The 17,339-nt window shown below is 48.0% G+C and overlaps 1 protein-coding gene across 1 annotated transcript in view; it reads left to right on the forward strand.

Annotated features, from left to right (window-relative positions):
- The first annotated feature begins 15,608 nt into the window (after positions 1 to 15,608).
- Irf6 (interferon regulatory factor 6) overlaps positions 15,609 to 17,339 on the forward strand; it is a 20,572-nt gene continuing 18,841 nt past the window's right edge. Inside the window, exon 1 of the mRNA XM_031339483.1 lies at positions 15,609 to 15,802. The gene's annotated coding sequence lies outside the window, so the exon portion shown is untranslated. The remainder of the gene's footprint in view (positions 15,803 to 17,339) is intronic.

The following is a 17,339-nucleotide window of genomic DNA, read 5'->3' on the forward strand; positions in this document are numbered from 1 at the left end:
AAATTGACTAATACTACCTGGGATGGCCTGACCTGGATTCAGTACAGGTTTTGTGAATTCATCCATCACATGCTGTCTTGCATACAGAAACCCTGACTACTCTTTGCACAGTCAGCCAGTGTGATGACTTATGAGAAAAGAAGAGTGTGGGGGAAATCCCAAGGCAGGCATTGTGGTCCCATTTTGTTTTCTCTGAGGTGCTTGGGATATGCCCACAGGCCAATGTAATAGACATGCCCACAGGTCAATGTGACAGACATGCCCACAGGCCAATGAGATGGAGGCAATTCCTCTACTGATGTTCCTTCTTTCTAGGTGACTCTCGTTTTTTTGTTAAGTTGACAAAGCAAGTTTGAAGCCAGTATGAGCTACATGAGACCCTGTGTCTATAATTACTGTTTGTTTTAATTAATGCTCCCTGGAACTAGAGTTAGGTCTTCAAAAAACCAAACACCCTTGAAAAGTTGTTGAAACATTCAGAGAATTGTGTTTTCCTGACTGGAAAATGAAAATTCCAGCCTTTTCTCTTAGAAGGGGCAGGTGAGGAAAAGTCGGAGAGTGATCCCTGAGCTATGGCCTCCAGTTAAAAGGACTGGATTGTTTTTTAAGTCAACAGTTCCTGTGTTGATGAGCTTCCATAGGAAGTCATTTCTCCTTTCTCCCTGAAGGCTGTCAAAGGCTGTCACCAGGCTGCCTGTGGTGGAACAGGCTTGTAATCCCAGCTCTCAGGAGGCTGAGGTAAAAGAATCTTGAGTTCAACACCAACCTTGGCAACATAGCAAGATTCTGTCACAAAGCAAAACAAAGCAAACACAAAAGATGCTAATTTCAATACTACTGCAATCTGGTTGTGTTTAGGGGCAACAGATTCCCCTGCTCTACTCTGTTCTCTCCCAGCATTCCCAGCTCCTGATGCTTACCCTCAGGCTGCCAGACCAGAACCAGCTCCTGATGATGCAGCTGCCTAGGGTCCACACTTTTGGGGTCCAAGAGCACAACCACATATTTTTGACTTCACATTATGCCAAGGAGGCATAATGGAGAACTGGAGAAGCTCAGTTCTAGCTCCATGTTATTTCCACGGTTCTCCTTTCTATGGTATGCTTGTGGACCTGGTCGACGATTTGGAGTCTGGCCTCTCCTGTGAGGAGGTTCAATTTCTCATCACAACTGTGTCACTGAGCCTTTGTCAGACACCCTAGTTAATTAACTCATCTGATGTGTTCTGATGACTCTGAATTTCAGAGTCTAGGTCAGTAACACCCCGTGTGGGCTGCGGTTAGGCTGTTGAATGACATTTGCTGTCTAGGCACTATTTTTATTAAATTAAACTGAATGGAACAGCCAGGGTTGGGACACATTGGCTCTGCTGCTCCTAGGGAAGTATGTATGTGTGAGTGTGCACATCTGGGTGTCCAGAGCTGCCTCCGAATATAAGTGTGTGATGGGAGGGGCTCTGATTGAGGGTGTATGAGCATGTGAACGCTCATTCTGTGAAGAGGAGGGGGTCTATGCTCTCAGGTCCTGCTGGCATACACCTCTGAGCTCCAGAGTTCATTCTTGTAGCTTCCTGAGAGAATCTAGGGCAGAACCAAAGTAAAGGAATTAGTGATAGATTCTGGGTGGAGGGGAATTGAATCATCACTTGCTAATTTAAAACAGGATTTATTTGTGTGTGTGTGTGTGTGTGTGTGTGTGTGTGTGTGTGTGTGTGTGTGAATGTGCTGTATATGTGCCCTGAGAAGCTAGAAAGGGGCACTGGATCTCCCTAGAGGTGGAGTTACTGTTGGTTTTGAGCCCAATGTCCTGAGAACCCAACTCAGGTCCTCTGGAGGAACAGCAAGTAATCTTAACTGCCAACCCATCTCTCTAGCTCCTAATTTTCTATGTTGACATCACCACCAGTCCAAAATTATTGAGCACACAGGCAGAAACCTTGCCCTGCCAACAGCAGAGCATCTCTGTGAGTTTTGATAATCACATAACAGGCCAGATACTAATCACACTCTAGGTGTTCCAGGAAGCTCTAGAGCTCCTCCCAGGCTAAGAGCCCTGGGAATCCAGAGAGGGAGGGAGAGAGAGAGAGAGAGAGAGAGAGAGAGAGAGAGAGAGAGAGAGAGAGAAACAGAGAGAGACACAGAGAGACACAGAGAGAGACAGAGACAGACAGAGAGACAGAGACAGACAGGACAGAGAGAGACACAGAGAGAGAGAGACAAAGAGAGACAGAGACAGAGAGAGACAGAGACAGAAAGACAGAGACAGAGAGACAGAGACAGAGAGAGCTCCTCCCAGGCTAAGAGCCCTGGGAATCCAGAGAGAGAGAGACAGAGAGAGACAGACAGAGAGAGAGACAGAGACAGAGAGAGACAGAGAGAGAGAGAAAGAGAGAGAGAGGAGAGAGATACAGAGAGACAGAGAGAGGTGTTTCTTCTGTTGTTATGAATAGATTAATTTGACACAGCTCAGAAAACATGAACCTCTCCCCCTTGCTACAGAGTTATTGAATGAAATGTTCTGTAGACAATGCCTATCATTCTGTTCTATAGAGCAGAAGGAAGCACAACTTGGAAATAAGATGAAGATTCCTTGGGCTCCCCAGTCATGGTGTGAGCAGCTCCCATAGGCAAGGTCCTCATCCTTCATTACAGCTACTACACAGCAATAGCCTGCCCTGCAGAATCAAAGAAACCTTTCTTCTAGTGTCAGGGCCCTCGGGCTGAGAGGTGAGGTAGAGGCAGCTTTTATAGCTTTTACAGCTGCCACTGGGTCCAAAGTCAGGGCTGGACTGGTAAGTAGCTCCCTCAGGTGCTTCCAACCCTGAAGATAGACATCCACATGTCCCAGGAGACTGTGGGTACTGTGGCTGGAGGGCTAGGTGCCTTCCCCTGCAGGAGAATCATCTGTGGAGGTAAAACAGAACAATCGAGTCTAGGGCAAGCACAAGGTGGCAAAAGGCAGGGAGGCAGAGCTGGACTTGATGGGCTGGTCATCCCTGGGAGAGTGGGGTAGGTGTTCCTCATGAGAAGTGAGGCTTCTTTAGGGCAATGAGAAAAATTGCTCTTAATGATGTTAATTACAACAGGGCACTGCGCGCTTCGCTGTGGGCCTTTTCATCTTCAAAGGGTACCCCTGGTTGGATCAGGAGCGCTCGACATAAAAGCGTCTAGAGTTTAAGAACTGAAGTGAAGGGGCTGTGGCCACACAGCTCCTCCCATGCAGGCTGGCCCTTGTACAGTCTGGACTCCCCCAAAGTGGCCTGAAAAACCAGCACCCAAGAAATCCCCTGACACAAAGTGAGGGGTTGCCCATGGAAAGGACCACCCTTACCCCAGTGGAGCTGGAAAATCCAGGAAACCAGTGTCAGTCTTAGCCCAGGTCCCAAAGCCTCAGTATAGGGGTAGCCAGATAAAATAAGAGGCACTCGGGTAAATTTGGACTTAAAAAAAAAAAGTTTGTATTATTTGTTGTTAGTTTGAAATTCAAATTATGCTCCTTGTCCTGTGTTGTTATGCGCTTTACCTTTCTGTGGGTTCTAAAACACACAGGTTTGCACACGCTCACTCACACACTCTCACACATACCCATATGCAAATACACACAAATGTGCACTCACACACTACTCCACCTGCAGACTTAGGCAGGAGAGGTTGGCACACCAGGCCTTATTCCCCCGGGGACACGGGAAGCATGGACTCTAAGACTTGCCCAGACCCAGCCAAACCCACCCTCATTTGTCATTCCGGCCAGGGGTGTAGTGGGCCAGCCCAGCCTTCCCTATCTCTTTCTGTCTTGCAACTTGGGGTGCTTCTGGAAGGGGGTCTGCAAATAGTACTGCCCAACCCTCTGTCTTTTTTTTTCTCTGTATCCTGACTTCTCCCCACCACTCTAGCTCAAGGAGAAGCCTGTGCCCACCCCTGTCATCATAGATTGTTGGCGAGGAAATTCCTCTGACAAAAAACCAGAGGGAAATGGTCACTGGGCTGAGATCAGCTTCCTGCCCAGGCTGTGGAATCCGGCTGCCAGGCGGGTCTGGACCTGAACTAGAGATGCCACCACTTTCCCAGTCTGGGTGGGAAGGGAGGGCAGGTTCCTACTTGTAACTGGGAGGCTGCATGTCTGCTCTGAGCCAGAGCGAAACTCCCAGGGCTTCCAGACACTGAGTCTCACAGAGAGGTTCCCAGGCTCCTGAAGCTCCAGCTCCTGCCCCTGGGCTCAGTCAGGGTCAAAGGCAGAGTGGCTGTGGTCTTCACACCCCCGGGAAAGACAGATGGTCATACGTACATTCACATCCTGGGATATGACTTCAGGCCTCTGGGCCAGATTAACATTCCAGCATGGAGCCTCCAGTTCCCCTTATGACCTAAGAGAAAAGCCAGTGCCACAGCAGGCTGGGCAGCTTTCTACTCCCTGTGAACCAGCCCAGGACTTGGATAAAGTACTTTTTAAAATCAAAAAACAATACCACCTGTTTAAAGAAAATGAAAGGGGCTCAGAGGAACCTGACTAGGTGGCTCTAGGAATTCCTGTACAGAGGGGCAGCCTGTTCTCAAAAGACAGAATCAGGCCTAAGTCTTCAGGTGGAGTAATGTGTGTGTGTGTGTGTGTGTGTGTGTGTGTGTGTGTGTGAGAGAGAGAGAGAGAGAGAGAGAGAGCATGAGTGAACCTGTGTATTTTAGATCACCCAGGGGAAGGCCAAAGCTGCCTGCTTTAGCATATAAAACACAGGACAAGGAAACTTATATAGATAACTGTAGAAAATCACTGGTCAGAGGAAAGGAAAAGAACTATAATCAGCTGAGTAAAGATTATAAAAAGAGAAGTCAAACGGCACATTTTACAACAAAGTTTCAAACTTGAATTCTAAAACTGAAATCACTCAAACTTTTGAACAAGTTATATTTGTTGTCAAGACACATTGGTGTGCTTCCTTCTGCTTTCTCACTCTGAGCACCTCAACACTACCTCATCTATGCCTGCCAATCATGGCTCATGAGGCACTGCTGAGAAGAAGGGAGTGTGGGAGGGTGGGTGGGAAGAAAGGGGAAAGCACGGGTTTTATTTCAACTAGACCTAAATAGAAATATTGGCTGATCTTTGAAGCCTCCAGCACTGGTTCATGTTCCCTTAATACCTCCTCACTGGGGCCCTATCATCAGCCCCCTCCACCACTGCGGATGTGGCAGCTTTGCCCAGTCCTGTGAGGAATGTTTTGCAAATAGTGAGCAGGCTTTATTTTGAAGCTTCCTGGATACCCCAGGAGTTAGCTAGGCAGGCACCTGGCCAGCATAGGCCTGGTAGACTGTTCTCTGCCTCTTACAGGCCAGGAAGCCACTGCTGTGGCTGGCAGCTCAGGGACATTCAGGAGTCTCTGTAATAGGAGGGACAGGTGGTGTGTTGCTGCTTTGTATTTGATTCCTTGGTTTGAACAAAGTTAGAAGGAAAAAGAGCCAGTCTCAGACATGGGGTCTGAAGTTTCTCTGGGGATTTAAAAGTAGAAGGAATCATGTGCAGGATAGTGGTCACAGGAGGAAATAACACCAGGATAGTGGGTGGTAGAAACTAATGAAGAACTTGGCCTGCATTGGGTCTCCATTGCATGCTGGCTCATGTATCTTAAAGTTCAGCAATTCAGATTTGAAACTGATCACGGGCACTTTTCAGAGAGAGAGACAGGGACACTTTTATGCAGGTGATGGAGGATTTGAATTTAGGTCCTCATGCTTGTGAAAAAAGAACTAGTAATCTCAGCCTTTTCCTCTGAGCCTTTTTCTTAACCCCTGCTCATATTTTCTAAGGCTCGCATTGTTTAGAACTGTTGCAAACGTATGCAAAGTTCACAAAGCTTACAGGAACCTTGATTTCCCAGTGCAAACTGGGCCTGTCATCTACAATCTGTAGGGCAATGATAGCTCCTTAGAGAAGGAAGCTCTCCACTGGTCCAAGCACTCACATCTCCAGATACACTCAACTTACAGAATATTGTCTGTTTGTTGCTGAAAGCCTTTCCACAAGCCCTCACTGTAAATGGGAGTGTTCCGTTCCTCTGGAGGACACCTAGGCCCCCTCAGGCAGTTCCCAGTCTACCTCATCCGTGCTGAAGTCAGTCAGGCTGACCGGTGTGTTCTGACCCTCCTCCCACAGGACACCTTTTAACCTTGGCAACACTATCCATTTGGCCTGAAATGGATTTCCTTCTGTTTTTCCATCTAGAACACCCAGTGATACACTTCAAACACTGTCTTAAACACAGCTTCTCCCTTTAGGAAGAATTTCCTGGAGGGAAAAGGCTAGGGGGCCACATGTCACATGATCTAGAGATCCTCTAAGATGTAAATGGCTCAGTTAAGACTTTATTTGGGCTGAGCAGTGGTGGCGCACACCTTTAATCCCAGCACCTGAGAGGCAGAGGCAGGCAAATTCTGAGTTCGAGGTCAGCCTGGTCTACAGAGTGAGTTCCATGACAGCCAGGGATATACAGAGAAACGCTGTATCGAAAAAAAAACAAAACAAAACAAGACTTCATTTGGGGCTGGGAGCTTTCTGACTGGTGACAATTTGCAAAAAGCACTCAGCTTTCTCAATAAACAAGAACAAAATATGAACACTAAACAAAGTTCTATCTAAGTGACTGGGGAAGGAATGGCATTACCTGCTCAAGAGACAGACCTTTTCATCCCAAGTGCCTCTGCTGGAGACTTGGTCAAGGATCAGCAGGTGGAAATGTATTCAAAGCCTGTAACTCTAGAGAAGTTACAGGTGCAGGAGAATGGGAGTTCAAGATTACCCATAGCTAGAGAGTTAGTCTGAGACCAGCTTGGGCTATGTGAGATCCTGTCTGAAAATAATCTAAAGTCAGAACAAAATGGAATAATCAAGCAAACAAAACCCAAAGCGTATCAAGGGAGATAATTTTGAGACGGTTGCAGGGAAGAAGGTTGGGTGGTGAGGCATGGTTGGAAAAGGTAGCTTCAGTGGGAAAGGGCTTTTTGGTTCCCCACCTGCCCTTCTGAGATGCCGTAGTTGACATGATCCTGCAGACAGATACATTGTTTCACTCCTCTGCTCAGAAGCCGTCATGGCTCCTAATGCTTCATGCAGGAGTCAACACTTGTGTCTCCAGCTCCATCTCCTACAATTCTCCCCTCACTCACTCCCCACTCTCTGCTCAACCTGCTTCAGCAACACTGACCTCCTTATCTACTCTGAGCACTCAGATGCTGGTGCGCTCTTGCCTCAGGCCCCTTGCACCTGCCTGCCCTGCTTTCTGGGATGACCTTTTTGTCGAGATTGGGAACAGAAAAGGCCTTTAGCTGGTCTGTGGTCTGCCTGGTGTTTTTCTCTCCGGAAATACCCAGTTCCTCCATAAGTTCTTAGATTTCTCCATTCCCGTATCATCTCCTACTTAGTCTAGTTTTCTGACCACACTTCGTCCCAGACTCCTGCCCTGCTGTTCTTAGGGGTTACCATTAACTGCCAAGTTTTACTTTTCTTGTCCATCTCCTGATTACTCTACTAGAATGTAACGCCTTGAGAGCTTGAGAGCAGAAGCTGCCACTGGTCGGTCATGTTCCCTGCTGTGCTCCCAGCACCAAGTGCAGAGCCTGGCACACAGTAAGTACATGAAACACATCTGTTGGCTGAGTGGATGCAGTGTCTTGATTTAGGAAACATTAGGGAGTGGTAGAAAGCTCTTGAGCTGCAGAACAATGGGCTTGGGGCTCAAGCTGACTGAGGCATACTGGTGTGGGTCTGGGAGGTGACTGCAGGAGCAGACAATGAGGAAGTGGTTGCAGTAACAGAAGAACACAGAAGTGGAGACAGAGACCTTCAGTGGGAATGGAGGGAGACCACAGGAGTGGGGAAATTTCTCAAGGGAGGGAATCTCTAGTGTCCAGTAGCTGCCCAGTGACTGTTTTCCAAAGTATGAATGAAGGTATGTGTCATGTGAGGTGAACTCAGGGCTCTGGGCTGGTTGGTCCATCTATGGCAGCTCTGAACCATTTTTGCTGCCGAGGGCTTGCCTAGTCACTGAGCTCTTGTGTTCTTGTGGACTGTGGAACCTGAGCTGGGACAAAGCTGAGATTTAGGCTGTAGAAACAGATGGGTTCTGGACTGTGCGTGTTTAGGGGCATGAACCAGATCAAATGACTCTTTGCGTGGTGTTGAATTAGTTTTGTGCAATGTGGTAGAATTTGTATGGACAAGACTCTGTCTCTTTGACTATTCCAGAAGTGTGAGAGAACCTGCAGTCACCATCTCTGCCTTTTTTCATGGAGCTTAGAGGTTACTTCTTGGAAGTTGGTCTCAGCTAAGGCTGAGAAATGGACCAAGTTAAGAGAAAGTTCTGAGGCAGAGGGATTAAGGACAAGGCTACTACTTGGCCAAAAAAAACCCTATCAATTATCCTTTCTCATCTCTGTCCATCAGAAATATTCATTAGGTTCTGAAATCTATGCTCAGGCCTCACTCCTGGTCCAATCCTCAGAAGCTAGGTACCCTATACTCTCTGCCCAACTCAGCGTCTAGACTCATGCTTTGAGATTTCTCCGGCTTTTATTGGATGGAGACTAGAGCCCGGAGCTGTGCTTGTCTAAAGACAAGAGTGTGAGTGAACCAGCAGCAGTAACAAGTCACATTTGTTGAGCCCACGAGACAGTAAGGAGGGTAAACTGAGGCAGATGCAATTAGGAGGCAGGGGAAGGGAGGTTGAGGCACATTTGAGTACATTTCACTTTCCTGAGGGCTCCCGTGCTCTCTCTGAAACGCAACCACAAGCCACATGTTCATCGATGGAAACAGAAGTTCTCTTTCTTCTTCCCCCCCCTTAAAAAGCAAAACAAAACAAAACCAAAAATCAATGTTTAAAGCATTTTGTTGTGGGATGGTGTGGTGGTTTGAATAGGTATGGCCCCCATAGACTCATGTGCTTGAACGCTTACTGCAAAGGCAGTGGTACTATTAGGAGGTGTGGCTTTGTTGGAGTAGGTGTGGCTTTGTTGAAGGAAGTGTGTCATTCTGGGGCAGACTTTGAGGTCTATTCAAGTTAGGCCCAGTAGCACAGTCTCCTTCTGCTGTCTGCCAATCAAGATGTAGAACTCTCAGCTCCTCCAGCACCATGTCTGCCTGCGTGTTCACTGCCATGTTTCCTGCCATGATGATAATAATGGACTAAACCTCTAAGCTGCAAGCCAGCCCCAATTAAATGTTTTCCTTTATAAGAGTTGCCGGGGTCATTAAAATAGGTGGAGGGATGGCTCCGCAATTAAGAGCATTTATTGTTCTTGCAGAAGACCCAAGTTCAATTCCCAGCACCCACATAATAATAGCTCACAACCATCTGTAACTCCAGTTCTAGGGAATCTGATGTTCTTTCCTGACTTTCTCAAGAATATGTGTGGTGTACATATGTACATGCAGGCAAAACACTCATACACATAATGCATAATAAAATAGAATAAATAAAATAAAAATAATACATAAATCCCAGGGCTGGAGAGATGGCTCAGTGGTTAAGAACACTTAAAAAAAAAACAAACAAACAAAAAGTATTTCCTGAATTTTCTTTCTTTTTCAAAAATTATCTTTAATCTTTTTTTTTACAGTCCAGTCATTATCCTCCTTCCTCCCTGTCCATTCTCCGACAGTTCCTCATCCCATTCCTCCTCTGCCCTGTCTCCAAGAGAATGTCTCCCCCTCAACACCCCACTCCCATTAAGAGCACTTACTGCTCTTGTACAGAGTTTGCTTCTCAACACCCATATGGCAGCTTACGACTGTCTGTAACTCCAGTTCCAGGGGACCAAAGCCTCTTATGACTCCCAAGGGCTTCTGCACACATGTGGCACACATGCATACACATAAATAAACATTTTTTTAAATCTAAAAAAAATTATTCATTTTTTTTGCTTGTGTTTTGCTAAGTGTGGATCGGCAGTCAGCGGGGAACTTTATAACCTAAGTAGCTTCTCCCTTGTTTGTGCTGAAGTAATATTTTGCCTTCTAATACCTTGTTGATTTCATTCTCTATTCTCTGCCTCTCTGTCTCTGTCTCTCTCTGTGTGTACATTCGTAGGAATGAGTATGAGTATGAATATGCCATGGGTGTGTAGGAGGAGGTCAGAGAACAATTTCTGCGTCAATCCTTGCCTTCCACTGTTTTTGAGGGAGGGTCTCTTTGGTGTGCACTACTACATATGCCAGCCCACAATTTTCCAGAGAGTCCCCTGTCTCACCTCACCTTAGGAACACTTCCTTGTTGGGTATTACATGAATTCTGGGAAATTGAATTCAGGCTTTTGTACTTGTATGGCAAACAATTTACCCAGTGATGCATGTCCCAGCTCCTTTGTTTTGTTTTGTTTTGCTATTTTTTGTTTTTCAAGAAATAGGGCCTCATGTAGCCCAGGCTGGTCTTGACTATGTGTCTGGGAATGACTTTGAAATTTGGATCCTCCTGCTTCACATCATGGTCATGAATGCAGGTATTAAAAGGTCCACCATGCCTGGTGTTAAGTGACGCTGAAGCTAGGACCCGGGACTTGAACATTGGGCAAGTATCCTGCCAGTTGAACCACAACTATAGCCTTTTCCCTCTATTCTTAGCTCCCTTCTCACGCTTGGTGTGTGCCCTGTCCTCACCTGTGGATTAATATTTATGTGTCTCTAGTTCTCACTGTTATTATACTGGAGAGATCCAAACAATGCAAAGAGATAAACATGTCTGGCTACTCAGCTGGACCGAGGTATAGCTTCTTGTTCCACTTCACCACAGAATAAGTCAGCATCCGTCCACACCTCATTTTCTAAAGTCAGTGAACTGTGTGAAGTTATTCAACTCATACTGAGTCCAGTGCTGTACCAGGAGAGTTGGCAAGAGTTCCCATCTGGCTGTCTTTGGGGAAAGGCCTGGTAAGTATGGTTCACACACAGCAAAACCAAGAACAGCTGATAACAGTGAAGTCGGCTCTCACCTCATAGCACTTGGCCACTTTTAAGACACTTTCTTTCCTACCAGTCTCTGGTGACAGGGTAGGCTGTTTACTATTGACCCCGGCCTGCCCACTGCTCTGTCCTTGAAGAAATGTAAACTTTCACACACACACAGTGCTGTAGATGATGGAAACCCCTCACATCAGGGTGAGAGAGAAATGGAATCTGAGATTCTCGGGACAGGGATACAGCACAGATGGAGAGCCCCAGGGTGAGCTAACTAAGTTCTGAGGGACACACCTCATCTTTTTTACCCTCTTCTCCTCCCACCCAGGAGCAAAGGGGTGTCTCTGACAGCGCTTTTCAGTATTGTGTTTGATTTAAGGATAGAGTCAGAAATGAATAGCTGAGCACTTCAGCAGGGAGATCTAGAGCCTGAGCCAAAGTCTGTTCACGGCCTTAGGTAGAAAGTGAGGCTTGTTTGTTTATTTGTTTTTGCTGCTGCTCCTTGGCATCTTGACAACTCCAGGATGCCATGCACAGGGGTCAGAGGGCAGAGGAAGCAGTAATATGAGCAACAAGCCATGCGCATCACAGTTAAGCCGGGCTTTGAGGTTCATTTGTAGTTCTGAGACCTTGAAATGACGGAATGAAGCCAGAGGTGACCAGGGCCAAGACAGCGGCAGTCCCATGGGCTGTGGAATATGCCTTCTAGAAGGCTGCCTGGGTCTGGGTTTTGTTATGAGCGTTCAGGGCTGGATTGCTTAGCTTGACGTCATCCAGCCCTCTTTAGCAGCCCACTGTACTGAAGACATTCTGGGAAAGCAGCTAATGTCACTGGCTACCGTAAGGCTCAGGCCTCCCTTGCAGAAGCTCTGGTTGGGGTTCCAGTTTTACCTCACCCTTTGCTCTGCCAAGAAGATAGGAGGACTGGGTATCGCTGCTTTACTGTCATGTGCACAATATTAATAGAAGTTGACGTCTCCAGCAGCGAAGGAGACTCCTTCCCACAAAATGAGAGGAGACTGGATAGAGGAGGGACTCCCCAGCTCTCTGCGCTGTGTGTGAGTCAGGGCTCCTTGCACTTCAGTATTTGACTACTGCCTGAAACTCAGACTCACTGGTGAGTCAGCACCTGGGCAACAACACAGGGTAAGATGACAGGCGAGGTCAGGCCCAACCATGGCAGCGGGGACTGAGCTTCTAAAGAGAACATAGAATCCATTCCTCCAGGACATTATGGGGCTCACAGGATACCCTATCCCCAGCCCACACAGATGAGGCTTCTCTCAAGCAAAAGAGACCTCAGGTTCTCTACTGGGATCTGGGTTTTTTTCCTGGTTGGTCCCTACCTCCTCCTTCCTGTTGCTTCTTCAGGAAGTGAAATGAGAACTGGAGTTTTGTTCTTCACACTGTGTTAACAACTGTGCCCTCCTCAGTGTCTGATTTGTGGTTTAGTACTCAGTATAGCACTAGTCAGAATAAAGCCTGGCTGGGGTGCTGAGCAAAGTCCAATTAGAAAGAACCTCAAATCTGAGCTCTAGGAGACCTGGCTTTGCTGCTACTCAGCTGTACAACTTTGAGAAAACTGCTTGACCTCTCTGAGACCTCTTCTATGAAGGGAGGCTCCCTAGATCTTAGGTTTAATACTCAGTTTCATGTAATTAACTGAGTAAACCCAATAGGACAGTAGTTCTCAACCTGTGGGCTAAGACCCCTTTGGGTTCACATACAGGCTATCCTGAATATCATATATTTACATTATAACTCATAACCATAGCAAATTACAGTTGTAAAGTAACAACAAAATAATTTTATGGTTGGAGGTTGCCATAACGTGAGGAAGCATATTAAAGGGTTGCAGCACTAGGAAGGTTGAGAACCACTGTAATAGGGTATTTTGTATTAACTACAATGTACAGATTCCCTCTGCATGGGCAGCTGTCCAGGTGTCTGTCCTCAGTAGGACTTTTAAAGACATACTGTGAACACCAGAGCTTACATGAAACTTTCCAGTGCTTAGGACGCACGCAGTGTGGACCAAACAGACATTTCTAAGCCAGTCTTAGCCTTGAACTAGAGAATTTACTTACTTTTTGTGGTGTTGGGGGGGTTGAACCCAGGGCTTTGCATATGTTGGACAAGCACTTTACTAATTTGCTATGTCCCCAATGTCTGGACTAGAAAATTTACTCCTCCAGCTTAAGTCTTCCTCACTCTAAAATGTGTGTCTTGATTTTGAGGCTGGACTCAACCTTATTATGTAGCCAAGGCTGGCCTTGAATTCACGATCCTCCTGCCTCAACTTTTCAAATGCTGAGATTACAAGCAAACGTCACACTCAACCCCTTACACTTCAAAAATACTTGTAAAGAAGATCTTTGAGACATCACTTTAGTCCTGGGAGTTTCAGCTAGGGCAAGAATGAATACCATGTCTGGGCTCCCGGCTTCTGTCAGGTGACAGGCCTTGGGTAGTCTTCCCCTGCGCATACACTTGAAAGGACAATTGCTTGGTTTCAAGAGCCAGCCCTATCCCCTTTCCCCCCAAGGGAAGACTTGAGCTTTCCTAAGCATCAGTCCTAGAGAGTAAGCTGGACTGGTGAGCCAGCCCCTCCCCTGAGCAGAGGGAAGAGTGGCCACAAGCAGTGGTTGAAGCAGAGGCTGACTGAGTCAGGCTTCAGAGCCTCCCTGCCATCCCAAGCCTTTGCCTGGTGACATCCCAAGCTGAGCTGGGACTAGGAGTGAACCTACATCTATCATCAACCAGGGGCTCTCCAGCCAACTTATATTAATTTACTACGTTCACCAGAATAGATACCACAGACAGATTCTTTGCTGTCTTGTCATTCAGGCATCTAGAAGGGCAGTGCTGTGGTGTTCATTCAGCTGGGGACTGTAGGAAGGAAACTATTCCGGGCCTCTGCCTTTGACTTTCAGTGACGTCTTCTCCCTTATCTCTGAATCATATTCATGATGCCTGTGTACAACTCTCCTTCTTTTATAAGAACAGCAGTCACATTGGATTAGAACCAACACAATGACCTCATTTTAACTCCATCACATCTTTAAGCATCCAATTAAAGCTGCACTCTGGTTCTGGGGAGGGCCCTCCCTCAGCCCATCACAACACCAATCTGCAATTTCTCCCTTAATCACCTTACTTTACTGTTTTGAGACAGGGTCTCACTATGGATCCCAGGCTGGCCTCAAACTCACTGTCTTATTTTTCTGTCCTATTGTGATAAAATAACCAGAAAAAGAAACTTAAGGGAGAAAAGTTTTTCCTGGTCCAATTCAGGAGTGAGTACAGCCTGTCACTCCTGGGATTTCAATATCTAGGAACTTCAAGTTTCCTTAGCTGGGAACAGAGATGCATGCATGCTAAAGCCTGACTTAGCTTCTCCTTTTTTTTTTTTTTCTTTTTGCCCCGTGAATGGTTCTGCTTACAATTAAGGTGGGTCTTCCCACATCAATTAGTTTAATCAAGACAATCCCTTGCAGACATTCTCAGAGTCTAACCTTAATTGATACAACCCCCCCTACACCCCCCATGTCCTCCCACCCCCTACCTCCCCACAGTCCAGAGGCCTGTCCTCTGGCTATCCAGATGACAGCTAATACTAACCTAATACTAACTTCACTCTATACAGTATTAGGCTAGGAAGGTTTGGTCTTCCCACCTCAGTCTCCTGAGTGGTGGGCGTCCTTCATTGCTGTTATTCTTATGGCAGCGGGGAGGTTCTCACCCAAGGCCTTGATATACTAGGGAAACACTCTATAAAGGAGCTACATCCCCAGTCTTCGTCCTAAGTGCCTCACCCAAATTCCATCTCCTTGTGACAGCGGTGTTTGTTGGTGAGGGGTTTGCCTCACTGCCTGGACTCTGCTTTCATAGTTGATCTATGGCTAGGGAAGTTGGATGACACTCGTCAAGGCATACAGGACGAACTCCAGGTGACAGAAAAGACACTCTTACTCTGCAAGGCATTGTGGGATATCCTACCCTCACTTCAATAATAACCGAAAGTGGACACATATTGAATGTCCACATAATCGGTAAGGCAGTCCGATTTAGAAATCCACTCTACAGAATAGAAACGGAAGCCCAGAGAGCTGAGAAAACTTTCTTCGGTCTCTAGTGCCTGATAAAGACGGGGGTGGGGGCGGGGTCGGGGTCGGGGGGGGGCAGGGTTTGAACTCCACAACTAGCTCCAGGGTCTGTGCTTTCAACTAGCACTTCATGGAGAATGAGAAAAGTGGAAATTCGGACGTCTTTGAATAGATGAGAACGTAAGGTAGAACACGGGGTCCACGAGCAGTTCTGGAAGGTGCATTGACAAGTCCTGGAGTAGCTTCTCAAAGCCAAGTCCACCTACGCAGGTCCCAGTCTCAAAACCCTCACTTGTTCAGGGTCACTACGGGAGGGGCTACGCTCTTCTATTTCGACGTGACCTCCTAACAGCCACCACCCACCCGCCCCCCCCAAGTCCCCAGGATGATCGGACACCCGCAGGGTGAGGCCCACACAGGGACCGCTCCCTCACTCGGTGGCAGGGGCGTAGGGTGACGAAGAGGCAGGGCGGGGATGGCAACCCAGGAACGCAGAGTATCAGATTTCTCGTAATGCACCAATCCTGAGCTCCGGGGGATGTGGCCACACCTGGAGGGCGTGACCAGACGGTGCAGGGGCTGTGGCATCTCGGGCTAGGCTCTGAGCACCGGGCACCGAGTTGGGCAGGTGCGGGCCTGTGCGGGCCGCAGAGGAACCCGCGGTTCCCAGCCGCACCTAGCCGTCGGGGGAGCGCGCCTGTGCTGCGGCGGCGGCGTGAACTCTTGTGCACCTGCTCCTGAGCACCGACTGAGCCCAGGTGGGGACGCCGGCGTTGGCAAGCCACCTGAGGGAGGACAGACACCTGACGGGTGGGGCCGGGCACATTGGAGCTGGTGTGGGCGGGGGAGCTGGCTTGGGTTCCGTGTCCCGCACCAGGCTGCGTGCTGGGTACCCTTCTCCAAGTAGTTTTGGGACGGCACCGGGCCCCTTCTGATCCCCTCCCGCAGAAAGAGCTCGTTTTCTGCTCCGCCTGCTCATCGCACGGATGGAGCGAAGGCATCCCCTCCAATCTAGCCCCTCCGGTTTTAACTAGCTTACTTAGAGGCTGGCTCCTGTGTCCCAGCGGGGACTTCCCAGGCCCCGAGGCCCTGGGTCCTAGTGGCTGTTTAGGGGAAATCGGGATAAGGACGACCTAGGGTTTGGGCGGTTTTGTTTTCCTTTTTCCGAGTGTCTTAACACAGTCAAGGCCGCTCACACTGGGCCTGGGAGACGTCTGTGGAGTTCCAGGTAGTCAAGCTAGGAGCTGGGGAGGGTGGCGCCAGGCGTGGCAGCTCTGCGGGTGAGGCCCTCCTGGCCTGAAGGGGCTGGAGGCGGTGCAGAGAGCAGAAAGTCTCCCATACCTGCCTGGAAGGGAGGCCTGGACTGCTGTGCTTCGCTCTACCGAGCGAAAGTGGTTACTGGCCTTCCCTGTTTTTTTTTTTTTTTTTTTTTTTTTGATGGGTATCAAGATGGAAGCTAGGGAAGGGAGAGGGCGAAGGTGCTTGGGCAGAGATTGGTGATGTTGCTAGTTAGATCTCTGTGTCACTCATGACAGCACAGTGGCCCACAGTTTGGCCTTGTCATCCACCAAATCCAAAACCACAGGGAGGAGGTGTGTGAAGTTGTGATCAGGAGCCCAGCATTTACTCCCAAGCATTGCAAAAATCCCCGGAGCTGGCATTTCAGTTCCCTTCAGGAAGAATGGGAAACGAGGACGGTCCCAACAGCTGCCTTTGAGACCCGGCCCAAACCACCACAGCCTTCTAGCTTGAGGTCTGTGGTCCTGGAAAGCCCAGCGAGGACTGCAAAGGCGGTGGGGTGTTTATTATAAAGGATCCGCTCCTGTAACAGGCAATGAGAGGAAAGAAAGTTAGTGCCCCTGCCCTCTGCTCACAGTGAGAAGGTGGGTGGTGGCCTTAACACTGGATGGTTCCTACCTGTCAGAGAAAGCAGACCTTTCATTTTCTTGTGGTAGCAGCTGGAGAACAACAGCTTCAGTGGCTGGAAGGTTTAGAGAGGTCTGACTTAGGTGTTTTTAATCTCTTCCTCTCAGTGTGGTGCCTCCTCCTCGGGGGTCCTTATTGGTTTATTTGTAGACTGGGGGAGGCTCAGAGTGCAGGGCACAAAGGCAGGGTTTGGTGTAACCCAGAGGTAAAGTAGAGGTCACTTAACCTTATCCTTGTGTGGTTGATGTGGAAGATGGCACTGCTATCCATCCTGAGAAGTGTCACTGTCCTGTGGTGTAGAAAAATGCTGCTGCAGCTTTAAATAATTAGGAATAGAAACAAAATGTGGGTCATGTATATATATATATA

Source organism: Mastomys coucha, unplaced genomic scaffold (genome assembly GCF_008632895.1).
Source record: "Mastomys coucha isolate ucsf_1 unplaced genomic scaffold, UCSF_Mcou_1 pScaffold1, whole genome shotgun sequence".
NCBI classification, from domain to species: Eukaryota; Metazoa; Chordata; class Mammalia; order Rodentia; family Muridae; genus Mastomys; species Mastomys coucha.